Genomic DNA, 13,910 nt, shown 5'->3' on the forward strand with positions numbered 1-13,910 from the left:
GCATGTCAAGTTGGAATGGCCACTTTTTATTTTTTGAGGTTTTTAAAATTTCTTTTTACCAATCGTTTGTGCCGCGTTTGTGCCGTCCTTTCCCAAAATTTCAGCCATTTAGCTCAAAAATTGAAAAAGTTATTAAGGATTTAAAGTGGCCATACCAACTTGACGGAAGTTGGACATGCGATTTCGCTTGTCTTTGAGATTTTTCAAAATTTTTTTTTGCTATTCTCTTTGGCCTCGATTGTGCCGGTGATTCACCAAGTTTCATCGTTTGTGCCGCAATATTAAAGAAGTTATTAAAGAAAAACTGTTACTGACATACTGACGCCAGCAGCGCATCTCTACGTCAACTAAAGTAACTAACTGCCAGCATACACCAGCGGTTGATGGGTTGATAATTTGTCTATAAATACATATCTACTACAGCAAATAATAGTATTTTTCTTTTACCTAGAAATTTACACATAACTATTTTAGTAATATAAAAAGTTTTTTTCGTTTTTAACGCCATACTAAGCGAGATATTAGCGTGTAAAGTAAATATGAGAAAAATTAATATTACATTTCATATTTTGAATTTTTTCAAAATTTCTATTTGCCAATATCTTTGGCCTTGTTTCTGCTAGCGATTCGTTGACTTTCATCGTTTTTGCCGCATTATTACGCGAGATATTCGCATGTCAAGTTGGTATGGCCACTTTTTGATTTTGGGTTTTTTCAAAATTTCTTTTTACCATTCTATTATGCTTCGTTTGTGCCGGCGATTCATCAAGTTTCATTGTTTGTGCCGCATTTTTAGGCGAGATATTCGTATGTCAATTTAATATGACAAAAATTAATATAACTTTTTTTTTTTTGAACTTTTTCAAAATTTCTTTTTGCCAATCTCTTTCGCCTCGTTAGTGCCGCTTATTCGCCAAATTTCATCGTTTGTGCCGCATTTTTAAGCGAGATATTCGAATGTCAATTTGGTATGGCCACTTTTTATTTTTGAGTTTTTTCAAAATTTCTTTTTACCATTCTTTTATGCTTCGTCTGTGCCGGCGATTCACCAAGTTTCATCGTTTGTGCCGCATTTTTAGGCGAGATATTCGCAGGTCAATTTAATATGACAAAAATTGATATAACTTTTTCTTTTTTGTACTTTTTCAAAATTTCTTATTGCCAATCTCTTTGGCCTCGTTTGTGCCGCTGATTTGCCAAATTTAATCGTTTGTGCCGCATTTTTAAGCGAGATATTCGCATGTCAATTTGGTATACCACTTTTTATTTTTGAGTTCATTCAAAATTTCTTTTGACCATTCTTTTAGGCTTCGGTTGTGCCAGCGATTCACTAAGTTTCATCGTTTGTGCCGCATTTTTAGGCGAGATATTGGCATGTCAAGTTGGAATGGCCACTTTTAATTTTTTGAACTTTTTCAAAATTACTTATTGCTAATCTCTTTGGCCTCGATTGAGCCGCTGATTTGCCAAATTTCATCGTTTGTGCCGCATTTTTAAGCGAGATGTTCGCATGTCAATTTGGTATGGCCACTTTTAATTTTTGAGTTTTTTCAAAATTTCTTTTTACCATTCTTTTATGCTTCGTTTGTGCCGGCGATTCACCAAGTTTCATTGTTTGTGCCGCATTTTTAGGCGAGATATTCGTATGTCAATTTAATATGACAAAAATTGATATAACTTTTTTTTTTGAACTTTTTCAAAATTTCTTGTTGCCAATCTCTTTGGCCTTGTTTGTGCCGCTGTTTCGCCAAATTTTATCGTTTGTGCCGCATTATTAAGCGTGATATTCGCATGTCAAGTTGGTATGGCCACTTTTTATTTTTGAGTTTTTTCAAAATTTCTTTTTACCATTCTTTTAGGCTTCGGTTGTGCCAGCGATTCACCAAGTTTCATCGTTTGTGCCGCATTTTTAGGCGAGATATTGGCATGTCAAGTTGGAATGCCCACTTTTTATTTTTTGAGGTTTTTGAAAATTTCTTTTTACCAATCGTTTGTGCCGCGTTTGTGCCGTCCTTTCCCAAAATTTCAGCCATTTAGCTCAAAAATTGCAAAAGTTATTAAGGATTTAAAGTGGCCATACCAACTTGACGGAAGTTGGACATGCGATTTCGCTTGTCTTTGAGATTTTTCAAAATTTTTTTTTTTTTCTCTCTTTGGCCTCGTTTGTGCCGGCGATTCACCAAGTTTCATCGTTTGTGCCGCAATATTAAAGAAGTTATTAAAGAAAAACTGTTACTGACATACTGAAGCCAGCAGCGCATCTCTACGTCAACTAAAGTAACTAACTGCCAGCATACACCAGCGGTTGATGGGTTGATAATTTGTCTATAAATACATATCTATTACAGCAAATAATAGTATTTTTCTTTTACCTACAAATTTACAAATAACTATTTTAGTAATATAAAAAGTTTTTTTCGTTTTTACCGCCATACTAAGCGAGATATTAGCGTGTCAAGTAAAAATTAATATTACATTTCATATTTTGAATTTTTTCAAAATTTCGTTTTGCCAATCTCTTTGGCCTTGTTTCTGCTAGCGATTCGTTGAGTTTCATCGTTTTTGCCGCATTATTACGCGAGATATTCGCATGTCAATTTGGTATGGCCACTTTTTGGTTTTTTGGTTTTTTCAAAATTTCTTTTTACCATTCTATTAGGCTTCGTCTTTGCCGGCGATTCACCAAGTTTCATCGTTTGTGTCGCATTTTTAGGCGAGATATTCGCATGTCAATTTGGAATGGCCACTTTTTATTTTTGAGTTCTTTCAAAATTTCATTTGACCATTCTTTTAGGCTTCGGTTGTGCCAGCGATTCACTAAGTTTCATCGTTTGTGCCGCATTTTTAGGCGAGATATTGGCATGTCAAGTTGGAATGGCCACTTTTAATTTTTTGAACTTTTTCAAAATTACTTATTGCTAATCTCTTTGGCCTCGATTGAGCCGCTGATTTGCCAAATTTCATCGTTTGTGCCGCATTTTTAAGCGAGATGTTCGCATGTCAATTTGGTATGGCCACTTTTAATTTTTGAGTTTTTTCAAAATTTCTTTTTACCATTCTTTTATGCTTCGTTTGTGCCGGCGATTCACCAAGTTTCATTGTTTGTGCCGCATTTTTAGGCGAGATATTCGTATGTCAATTTAATATTGACAAAAATTGATATAACTTTTTTTTTTGAACTTTTTCAAAATTTCTTGTTGCCAATCTCTTTGGCCTTGTTTGTGCCGCTGTTTCGCCAAATTTTATCGTTTGTGCCGCATTATTAAGCGTGATATTCGCATGTCAAGTTGGTATGGCCACTTTTTATTTTTGAGTTTTTTCAAAATTTCTTTTTACCATTCTTTTAGGCTTCGGTTGTGCCAGCGATTCACCAAGTTTCATCGTTTGTGCCGCATTTTTAGGCGAGATATTGGCATGTCAAGTTGGAATGCCCACTTTTTATTTTTTGAGGTTTTTGAAAATTTCTTTTTACCAATCGTTTGTGCCGCGTTTGTGCCGTCCTTTCCCAAAATTTCAGCCATTTAGCTCAAAAATTGCAAAAGTTATTAAGGATTTAAAGTGGCCATACCAACTTGACGGAAGTTGGACATGCGATTTCGCTTGTCTTTGAGATTTTTCAAAATTTTTTTTTCTCTCTCTTTGGCCTCGTTTGTGCCGGCGATTCACCAAGTTTCATCGTTTGTGCCGCAATATTAAAGAAGTTATTAAAGAAAAACTGTTACTGACATACTGAAGCCAGCAGCGCATCTCTACGTCAACTAAAGTAACTAACTGCCAGCATACACCAGCGGTTGATGGGTTGATAATTTGTCTATAAATACATATCTATTACAGCAAATAATAGTATTTTTCTTTTACCTACAAATTTACAAATAACTAATTTAGTAATATAAAAAGTTTTTTTTGTTTTTACCGCCATACTAAGCGAGATATTAGCGTGTCAAGTATATATGAGAATAATTAATATAACATTTCATATTTTGAATTTTTTCAAAATTTCTTTTTGCCAATCTCTTTGGCCTTGTTTCTGCTAGCGATTCGTTGAGTTTTATCGTTTGTGCCGCATTATTACGCGAGATATTCGCATGTCAAGTTGGTATGGCCACTTTTTGATTTTGGGTTTTTTCAAAATTTCTTTTTACCATTCTATTAGGCTTCGTCTTTGCCGGCGATTCACCAAGTTTCATCGTTTGTGTCGCATTTTTAGGCGAGATATTCGCATGTCAATTTGGAATGGCCACTTATTATATTTGAGTTCTTTCAAAATTTCATTTGACCATTCTTTTAGGCTTCGGTTGTGCCAGCGATTCACTAAGTTTCATCGTTTGTGCCGCATTTTTAAGCGAGATATTCGCATGTCAATTTGGTATGGCCACTTTTTATTTTTGAGTTTTTTCAAAATTTCTTTTGACCATTCTTTTAGGCTTCGGTTGTGCCAGCGATTCACTAAGTTTCATCGTTTGTGCCGCATTTTTAGGCGAGATATTGGCATGTCAAGTTGGAATGGCCACTTTTTATTTTTTGAGGTTTTTGAAAATTTCTTTTTACCAATCGTTTGTGCCGTCCTTTCATAAAGTTTCAGCCATTTAGCTCAAAAATTGAAAATGTTATTAAGGATTTAATGTGGCCATACCAACTTGACGGAAGTTGGACATGCGATTTCGCTTGTCTTTGAGATTTTTCAAAACTTTTTTTTTGCTATTCTCTTTGGCCTCGTTTGTGCCGCCGATTCACCAAGTTTCATTGTTTGTGCCGCAATATTAAAGAAGTTATTAAAGAAAAACTGTTACTGACATACTGACGCCAGCAGCGCATCTCTACGTCAACTAAAGTAACTAACTGCCAGCATACACCAGCGGTTGATGGGTTGATAATTTGTCTATAAATACATATCTATTACAGCAAATAATAGTATTTTCTTTTACCTACAAATTTACAAATAACTATTTTAGTAATATAAAAAGTTTTTTTCGTTTTTACCGCCATACTAAGCGAGATATTAGCGTGTCAAGTAAATATGAGAAAAAATTATATTACATTTCATATTTTGAATTTTTTCGAAATTTCTTTTTGCCAATCTCTTTGGCCTTTTTTCTGCTAGCGATTCGTTGAGTTTCATCGTTTGTGCCGCATTATTACGCGAGATATTCGCATGTCAAGTTGGTATGGCCACTTTTTGATTTTGGGTTTCTTCAAAATTTCTTTTTACCATTATATTAGGCTTCGTCTGTGCCGACGATTCACCAAGTTTCATCGTTTGTGCCGCATTTTTAGGTGAGATATTCGCAAGTCAATTTAATATGACAAAAATTGATATAACTTTTTCTTTTTTGAACTTTTTCAAAATTTCTTATTGCTAATCTCTTTGGCCTCATTTGTGCCGCTGATTTGCCAAATTTCATCGTTTGTGCCGCATTTTTAAGCGAGATGTTCGCATGTCAATTTGGTATAGCCACTTTTAATTTTTGAGTTTTTTCAAAATTTCTTTTTACTATTCTTTTATGCTTCGTTTGTGCCGGCGATTCACCAAGTTTCATTGTTTGTGCCGCATTTTTAGGCGAGATATTCGTATGTCAATTTAATATGACAAAAATTGATATAACTTTTTTTTTTGAACTTTTTCAAAATTTCTTTTTGCCAATCCCTCTGGCCTTGTTTGTGCCGCTGATTCGCCAAATTTTATCGTTTGTGCCACATTATTAAGCGTGATATTCGCATGTCAAGTTGGTATGGCCACTTTTTATTTTTGAGTTTTTTCAAAATTTCTTTTTACCATTCTATTAGGCTTCGGTTGTGCCAGCGATTCACCAAGTTTCATCGTTTGTGCCCCATTTTTAGGCGAGATATTGGCATGTCAAGTTGGAATGGCCACTTTTTATTTTTTGAGGTTTTTGAAAATTTCTTTTTACCAATCGTTTGTGCCGCGATTGTGCCGTCCTTTCCCAAAATTTCAGCCATTTAGCTCAAAAATTGAAAAAGTTATTAAGGATTTAATGTGGCCATACCAACTTGACGGAAGTTGGACATGCGATTTCGCTTGTCTTTGAGATTATTCAAAATTTTTTTTGCCATTTTCTTTGGCCTCGTTTGTGCCGGCGATTCACCAAGTTTCATCGTTTGTGCCGCAATATTAAAGAAGTTATTAAAGAAAAACTGTTACTGACATACTGACGCCAGCAGCGCATCTCTACGTCAACTAAAGTAACTAACTGCCAGCATACACCAGCGGTTGATGGGTTGATAATTTGTCTATAAATACATATCTACTACAGCAAATAATAGTATTTTTCTTTTACCTACAAATTTACAAATAACTATTTTAGTAATATAAAAAGTTTTTTTCGTTTTTACCGCCATACTAAGCGAGATATTAGCGTGTCAAGTAAAAATTAATGTTACATTTCATATTTTGAATTTATTCAAAATTTCGTTTTGCGAATCTCTTTGGCCTTGTTTCTGCTAGCGATTTGTTGAGTTTCATCGTTTGTGCCGCATTATTACGCGAGATATTCGCATGACAATTTGGTATGGCCACTTTTTGATTTTGTGTTTTTTCAAAATTTCTTTTTACCATTCTTTTATGCTTCGTTTGTGCCGGCGATTCACCAAGTTTCATTGTTTGTGCCGCATTTTTAGGCGAGATATTCGTATGTCAATTTAATATGACAAAAATTAATATAACTTTTTTTTTTGAACTTTTTCAAAATTTCTTTTTGCCAATCTCTTTCGACTCGTTAGTGCCGCTTATTCGCCAAATTTCATCGTTTGTGCCGCATTTTTAAGCGAGATATTCGCATGTCAATTTGGTATGGCCACTTTTTATTTTTGAGTTTTTTCAAAATTTCTTTTTACCATTCTTTTATGCTTCGTCTGTGCCGGCGATTCACCAAGTTTCATCGTTTGTGACGCATTTTTAGACGAGATATTCGCAGGTCAATTTAATATGACAAAAATTGATATAACTTTTTCTTTGTTGAACTTTTTCAAAATTTCTTATTGCCAATCTCTTTGGCCTCGTTTGTGCCGCTGATTTGCCAAATTTCATCGTTTGTGCCGCATTTTTAGGCGAGATATTGGCATGTCAAGTTGGAATGGCCACTTTTTATTTTTTGAGGTTTTTAAAATTTCTTTTTACCAATCGTTTGTGCCGCGTTTGTGCCGTCCTTTCCCAAAATTTCAGCCATTTAGCTCAAAAATTGAAAAAGTTATTAAGGATTTAAAGTGGCCATACCAACTTGACGGAAGTTGGACATGCGATTTCGCTTGTCTTTGAGATTTTTCAAAATTTTTTTTTGCTATTCTCTTTGGCCTCGATTGTGCCGGTGATTCACCAAGTTTCATCGTTTGTGCCGCAATATTAAAGAAGTTATTAAAGAAAAACTGTTACTGACATACTGACGCCAGCAGCGCATCTCTACGTCAACTAAAGTAACTAACTGCCAGCATACACCAGCGGTTGATGGGTTGATAATTTGTCTATAAATACATATCTACTACAGCAAATAATAGTATTTTTCTTTTACCTAGAAATTTACACATAACTATTTTAGTAATATAAAAAGTTTTTTTCGTTTTTAACGCCATACTAAGCGAGATATTAGCGTGTAAAGTAAATATGAGAAAAATTAATATTACATTTCATATTTTGAATTTTTTCAAAATTTCTTATTGCCAATCTCTTTGGCCTCGTTTGTGCCGCTGATTTGCCAAATTTAATCGTTTGTGCCGCATTTTTAAGCGAGATATTCGCATGTCAATTTGGTATACCACTTTTTATTTTTGAGGTCTTTCAAAATTTCTTTTGCCCATTCTTTTAGGCTTCGGTTGTGCCAGCGATTCACTAAGTTTCATCGTTTGTGCCGCATTTTTAGGCGAGATATTGGCATGTCAATTTAATATGACAAAAATTAATATAACTTTTTTTTTGAACTTTTTCAAAATTTCTTTTTGCCAATCTCTTTCGCCTCGTTAGTGCCGCTTATTCGCCAAATTTCATCGTTTGTGCCGCATTTTTAAGCGAGATATTCGCATGTCAATTTGGTATGGCCACTTTTTATTTTTGAGTTTTTTCAAAATTTCTTTTTACCATTCTTTTATGCTTCGTCTGTGCCGGCGATTCACCAAGTTTCATCGTTTGTGCCGCATTTTTAGGCGAGATATTCGCAGGTCAATTTAATATGACAAAAATTGATATAACTTTTTCTTTGTTGAACTTTTTCAAAATTTCTTATTGCCAATCTCTTTGGCCTCGTTTGTGCGCTGATTTGCCAAATTTCATCGTTTGTGCCGCATTTTTAGGCGAGATATTGGCATGTCAAGTTGGAATGGCCACTTTTTATTTTTTGAGGTTTTTAAAATTTCTTTTTACCAATCGTTTGTGCCGCGTTTGTGCCGTCCTTTCCCAAAATTTCAGCCATTTAGCTCAAAAATTGCAAAAGTTATTAAGGATTTAAAGTGGCCATACCAACTTGACGGAAGTTGGACATGCGATTTCGCTTGTCTTTGAGATTTTTCAAAATTTTTTTTTTTCGATTCTCTTTGGCCTCGTTTGTGCCGGCGATTCACCAAGTTTCATCGTTTGTGCCCCAATATTAAAGAAGTTATTAAAGAAAAACTGTTACTGACATACTGACGCCAGCAGCGCATCTCTACGTCAACTAAAGTAACTAACTGCCAGCATACACCAGCGGTTGATGGGTTGATAATTTGTCTATAAATACATATCTACTACAGCAAATAATAGTATTTTTCTTTTACCTAGAAATTTACACATAACTATTTTAGTAATATAAAAAGTTTTTTTCGTTTTTAACGCCATACTAAGCGAGATATTAGCGTGTAAAGTAAATATGAGAAAAATTAATATTACATTTCATATTTTGAATTTTTTCAAAATTTCTATTTGCCAGTATCTTTGGCCTTGTTTCTGCTAGCGATTCGTTGAGTTTCATCGTTTTTGCCGCATTATTACGCGAGATATTCGCATGTCAAGTTGGTATGGCCACTTTTTGATTTTGGGTTTTTTCAAAATTTCTTTTTACCATTCTATTATGCTTCGTTTGTGCCGGCGATTCACCAAGTTTCATTGTTTGTGCCGCATTTTTAGGCGAGATATTCGTATGTCAATTTAATATGACAAAAATTAATATAACTTTTTTTTTTGAACTTTTTCAAAATTTCTTTTTGCCAATCTCTTTCGCCTCGTTAGTGCCGCTTATTCGCCAAATTTCATCGTTTGTGCCGCATTTTTAAGCGAGATATTCGCATGTCAATTTGGTATGGCCACTTTTTATTTTTGAGTTTTTTCAAAATTTCTTTTTACCATTCTTTTATGCTTCGTCTGTGCCGGCGATTCACCAAGTTTCATCGTTTGTGCCGCATTTTTAGGCGAGATATTCGCAGGTCAATTTAATATGACAAAAATTGATATAACTTTTTCTTTTTTGTACTTTTTCAAAATTTCTTATTGCCAATCTCTTTGGCCTCGTTTGTGCCGCTGATTTGCCAAATTTAATCGTTTGTGCCGCATTTTTAAGCGAGATATTCGCATGTCAATTTGGTATACCACTTTTTATTTTTGAGGTCTTTCAAAATTTCTTTTGCTCATTCTTTTAGGCTTCGGTTGTGCCAGCGATTCACTAAGTTTCATCGTTTGTGCCGCATTTTTAGGCGAGATATTGGCATGTCAAGTTGGAATGGCCACTTTTAATTTTTTGAGGTTTTTGAAAATTTCGTATTGCCAATCTCTTTGGCCTCGTTTGTGCCGCTGATTTGCCAAATTTAATCGTTTGTGCCGCATTTTTAAGCGAGATATTTGCATGTCAATTTGGTATGGCCACTTTTTAGTTTTGAGTTTTTTCAAAATTTCTTTTCACCATTCTTTTAGGCTTCGTTTGTGCCGGCGATTCACCACGTTTCATCGTTTGTGCCGCATTTTTAGGCGAGATATTGGCATGTCAATTTGGAATGGCCACTTTTTATTTTTTGAGGTTTTTAAAAATTTCTTTTTACCAATCGTTTGTGCCGCGTTTGTGCCGTCCTTTCCCAAAATTTCAGCCATTTAGCTTAAAAATTGCAAAAGTTATTAAGGATTTAAAGTGGCCATACCAACTTGACGGAAGTTGGACATGCGATTTCGCTTGTCTTTGAGATTTTTCAAAATTTTTTTTTTCGATTCTCTTTGGCCTCGTTTGTGCCGGCGATTCACCAAGTTTCATCGTTTGTGCCGCAATATTAAAGAAGTTATTAAAGAAAAACTGTTACTGACATACTGACGCCAGCAGCGCATCTCTACGTCAACTAAAGTAACTAACTGCCAGCATACACCAGCGGTTGATGGGTTGATAATTTGTCTATAAATACATATCTACTACAGCAAATAAAATGATAAATTCTAGTTTTCTTACTTTTGCTAAAAACTCTTATCTTAATAAACAAATAATACAACCATATCTTAATAACAAATTATCATTTCATATTATTAAATTATTCTTTCAATTCAGAATGTCAGGACCTTATGTACTGAAGTTTACTGTCAAAAATATTATATATACAATAGATTCAAATAAATTTTGTATGGTTTGTAATGGAGGTCAGCGTGAAAATATCGCTCATTTGTTTTTAGAATGTCCTGCATATAGCATTTATAGGCAAAGTTTAAACCTTGATAACAACAATTTAGCGAGAGAAATGGAAATATTAGCGAATGATTATTCTCAATCAAACATTCACAACGTGTACAAATATGTTAAAAATATACTAATGTTACGGTCATTTCTGTTGAATGAGTAAAGTTTGAATTTAGATTAGATGGTAGATGGGACGGGACCTATACCCCAAGGCACCGCAGCCACAGAAGACTTATTGTGCCAGTGCCTTCTTAGTTCTAGTAGGCGAACCCTCCCCTCCTAAAGAGGTCAAGGACTTTCGCTACTAGTTGTTTTTGCGCTACTATCTCCTTCGGCCTCAACGTTCCAAAGGTTTCATAGCGCAAACTTTCGATTGCAACGCAATCGAACAACAGGTGAGAGGCCGTTTCCTCCTCTTCCTGACATAATCTGCACAACGGCTCCGAGCTGATAAGCCCCACCTTGCGCAGATGCTTCTTGAACCTACCGTGCCCCGTGAATAGGCCTGTAATCAGAGTAATCTGATTTCTGCCCAAACACAGGGTCTCTTTGGATCTTTGCTTACACAGCCAAGGCATCAAAGTCTTGCTGTGTTTAACCCCAGGACACATCACCCAGTTCTTTTCGTGCTCCCTCCAGATCCAATCTCTGAGAGCCGCGCGAACCGAACCCCTGGTGATCCCCAGGACAGGCTCTGGACCGATGAAAGGAGTGTTAGCCCCATTCCTGGCCAGATAATCAGCTTTTTCATTCCCTTCAATACCCACATGACCCGGCACCCATTCCAACCGAACTTTGTTGTGCCGCGCCAGTAGTTCTAGGGCCTTCCTGCATTCCCAGACCAGGGAAGAGGTGATTCTGAAGGATACGAGAGCCTTCAGTGCAGCCTGGCTGTCCGAAAAGATGCGAATCTCCCTATTTCTAGGTTCCATCCGCAGGTTTTCCTCAGCACATATTTTAATAGCAAAAACCTCGGCCTGGAAGACTGTGGCGTATCTCCCAAGAGATCTCTCAATGAGTACCTCGGGTTTAACCCCATACACTCCAGACCCAGTCCCACAGTCCATCTTGGAGCCATCGGTAAACCAAATGCCTCCCTTCCGGTACTGATCCGTCCAGTTTACCCTCCATTCAGTCCTCGGTTTAATACACACCTGAAAAGGAGTCTCGAAACTGTATTTAGGACAGATACTGTCCCCTGCCATGTCAATAACCGGCCCAGGGTCGACCTTATCTGAAATAATCATATGGCCAATGCAGGAACTTATACGCCTCCGTTGCCCATTGCTCGCCATTCTGTACGCACTGGCCCTTGCCTCCGCCTGAATAACATATTGAAGCGGAGCCAACCCCAGAAGTACCTCCAGCGCCGCAGTAGGGGTGCTACTAAAGGCCCCCGTGATCATCAGACAGGCCAGTCTCTGCACCCTTGCTAGAGCCTTAATTGCCGTCTGTTGTTCAGTCTTCCTCCACCACACCACTGAACCGTAGGTGATGATAGGTATGACTGTACGTGTATAGAGCCAGTGGGTCATCTTTGGGCTAAGACCCCATGTCTTCCCACAGGTTCTAGTTATTCCACAAAGGGCCTGTTTAGCCCTTAATGTAACTCTCTCAATCTGCGCCTTCCAAGTGAGTCTGGTATCCAGGACAATGCCCAAATACTTGACCTCACCCGACACATCCAGAGTTTTACCAAAAAATCGAAGGTTTTTGTAGCTCTCCTTATCCCTTCTCCTTGTAAAGGGGACCAGAGTAGTTTTAGAAGGGTTCACTGAAAGCTCTACCCTTCTACACCAATTTTCTATAACCTTGAGAGCTTCCTGCATGAGTTCAGCCACGATTGTCTCATGTCTACCCCTGACCACTACAGAAATATCATCTGCATAGCCAAGGACCGAGAACCCACGAAGGTCTAGCACCTCAAGTAACTCATCTACGACCATACACCAAAGGAGCGGGGATAGAACCCCCCCTGAGGGCACCCCCTAACTGTCGTTAACTCCAGCGATTCCCCAAAAAGGGTCGCTGTGATTCTCCTTGACGATAGCATGTTACAGATCCATCTTGAAACAGTGGACTCTACGCCATGTCTATCCATCGCCAAGGCAATTGAACTGTAGGTAGTGTTACTGAAGGCACCCTCAATATCCAGAAACACGCCCACAGCTGTCTCCTTGCAAAATACCGAAGCCTCCAACTCCTTAACCAGACAATGGAGGGCTGTCTCGCAAGATTTGCCTGTTTGGTAGGCATGCTGATTGGCATGCAGAGGCCGTTGCTTTAAAGCCACCTCCTTAATATACATGTCAATCAGTTTTTCTAGCACCTTCAACATGAACGATGTTAGACTAATTGGTCTAAATTCCTTCGCCTGGGTATGAGTTCTCTTCCCAGGCTTTGGAATAAAGATAATTTTTACAGGCCTCCATGCCCTAGGGACATGGTTGAGTGCCAAGCATGCCCTCATTATCCTGCATAAAATAGGAGTAATTAAATCTTTCCCCTGCTGCAAAAGGGCAGGGAAAATGCCATCAGGACCCGGGGATTTATAGGGCTTAAAATAATTTACAGCCCAGGCCACCTTATTGTAGGTAATGCAGTATTTAGCCACGGCCCAGGTTTCCCTGGTCCCCCGACACCTATCGGGTCCCAGAGTATCCTCACCATGCTGTCCTGACTCAATTACCTTCGAATCGGGAAAATGAGTTCTCATGAGACACTCCAATGTGTCTCTCCCCGATTTGGTAAAAATCCCTTCCTCGTTCCTGATGGTACCCAGGGCACCCCCTGGACTTTTTGATATTATGCGATGGAGCCTAGCCCCCTCCGAGGTCATCTCTACCTCTTCACAGAGCTTCCTCCAAGCATCTCTTTTAGCCTTTCTAATGGCTATGTTGTAAGAAGTTAGGGCCTCACGGTACTCCTTCCATGTACCCCTTCTTTTAGCTACATTGAACAGTTTCCTAACTTTACTGCGGAGCTCCTTCAGCTGGTTATTCCACCAGCCTACTTTCCTGTTAGATGTTATCACTGTCTCCGCACAATTCTCCCAGTAGGCCTCCTTGATGACGCCCTGAAGTCTCTCAGCAGCTTCATCAATGTCCATCCGGGTCCTAAAGTTATTGTTGACTGTACCAATGTTTGCGCTGAGATCCCGTCTAAACGAGTCCCAGTCTGTTCTCCTAGGGTTTCTGTAAGTAACCACCTCCTTACAGTCAAACCCAATGTCGAACCTAATGTACATGTGATCCGAAAGTGAGGGGACCCCCGACACATGCC

The sequence above is a fragment of the Rhodnius prolixus genome, unplaced genomic scaffold (assembly GCF_049639745.1).
Source record: "Rhodnius prolixus isolate KJV_2025 unplaced genomic scaffold, Rpr scaffold_24, whole genome shotgun sequence".
NCBI lineage: Eukaryota > Metazoa > Arthropoda > Insecta > Hemiptera > Reduviidae > Rhodnius > Rhodnius prolixus.